Below are 2,080 nucleotides of genomic sequence, written 5' to 3'. Positions count from 1 at the left end.
CTAATCAAGGTGTCACCATACTCAAACAAAATACTTCGTGCCTTCATAACTAAGGTGTGCTGATTTTCTTTCTTTCGGAAAGCATATTTTACAATACTTATTCATAACATAAAGATGAGGCCAAACTGATGAATATGTGTTAGCATATAATGATGTAATTTTTTGTTCTAACTACAAGTTAAGACGTCCTTAGAGCTGTGATTCTCAGCTTTTGTCTTCACTGTGTGATTCTGAGCAGTGTGTTAACACACTGCAGTAAAGTATTCACCACATGGGATGTGTTTTTAATTAGAACTTGAGAATCATACAAATGACAGCGCTAGCAAACAAGTCGAGGTGATCACAACTGTAAACAGTAGTCCAAAGATTTAAAAAAGACTTTGAAAAAAAAGTCATTCAGTGGAATAAATTAAAACAATAAATAATGATATGTTTATAAATGGAAAATGAAGAAGATTAAGTCAGTTCTGAAATTACAGACATCTTTGATTTAAAAATAATAAATAAATAAAATGCTGTGTAAAATAAACAACAGATAATGAGCTATATTTGATGTTCAAACACTTTGGGGTATTGAGTTCTTTAATTCTAATTTTATTCGAATAAAAATTAACAATTAATTTTGTTTTGTTCACAAAACCATCTGACTCAGATTATTTTAAATCAAATGAAAGTTACATCTGCAGTAAAACTCTATTTTTTTTTATCTCATTTCAATTTTAAGAAAATACTTCTATCGCCCGTTGCATCCTGCTTTAGTGGGAAATAATATATAATATAATAATAAAGCAACACACATGAAATCCTTTAGCTATCTGTCAACATGGAAACAAAGCACTCAGAAATCAGGACACAGGACTGGTGTACTCTGGTGTGCAAGTGAGTACACCAGATGTACTAGTGTGACGTCTGAACTTGACAAATCAGGTAAAAACAAAAACAAACAAACAAACAAAAAAACGAAATCATAAGCATTTTAATATACCGCTTACAAATAAATTAAAATTTGCCAGGAAGAGGATGCAGCACATCTTGTTTCCATATCTCAGCTGTACAACTGCAGAATTTGGCTGTAGCTCAACATCGCCAAGTCTCCAAATCAACAGTTAAATGCCAAGTCCACACCAACAGATCATTTGGGAGGGATGCCAGGAGGAAGGCCTAACTGAGCACGACACACAGATTGAAGTGACTGGGGACTGTAAAATACCACAGGCACTTTAGAACCAGGTGCTCTGGACAGATGAGACCAAGCTCTTTACCCATGGACACCATCAGTTCATTTGACATCAGAAGAGAAGTGTACACAAGGCAAAAAAAAAAACCTCAGTAGTTAAATGTAATGGTGGATCATTGATGTGAACTGTTTGACTCCCACATGCCCTGGGGCCTTTGTTAAGATTAATGGAATCGTGAACTCTGTCAAATACTGGCGCATTTTGAACAAGAAGTTGATTTTGAAGATGACTACCTCTGACAAGTGACTTCCATTTCCTTTGCCGGGAGAGGCTTTGTCAGTTTCTGAAATCGAGGGTGCCAGTGCGTGTGAAACTTCTTTTCGTCCAAAGAAATAAATTTGTGATCTGAAAATGAGTTGTTTTTTTTTTTACTGAATTCTTCATAAAATACAGTATATAAGTATACAGTATATATATAGAGTGATGTGCATTTTTACACCAGAATAGATTGAAAATGCATGTAAAAGATATATTCCTCATTCTTGTCAACAAGTATGTCCACAGCTAAGTTGCAAAGATGTTGGAGATTTTCACATGCTTTCTTTAATAGTGTATATGTGTCGAGTGCAGCTGAGCTGAGGTAGCTGAGTGGATTAATGTGCTGTGGTGATGATTATTCTAAGAATAACTAAAGGCAGATAGTTGGGTATCACACAGAACGGGTTTAGAGGCATGAGTCACCACCATGTTCTTTTATAGGATGGAGGATGGTGGGTTCAGTTTTACTGATAGAGTGTGTGTACATGAAGAGAGAGAGAGAGCGAGAGAGCGAGCTATGTGTTGAGCAAATATGATTTGAATATGATTTTCTACACCCTATGCTCACAATGAATTGAAAATTG

This window comes from Chanos chanos, chromosome 3, assembly GCF_902362185.1.
Source record: "Chanos chanos chromosome 3, fChaCha1.1, whole genome shotgun sequence".
Taxonomy (NCBI): Eukaryota; Metazoa; Chordata; class Actinopteri; order Gonorynchiformes; family Chanidae; genus Chanos; species Chanos chanos.
Note: the sequence above shows the minus strand (reverse complement) of the source record.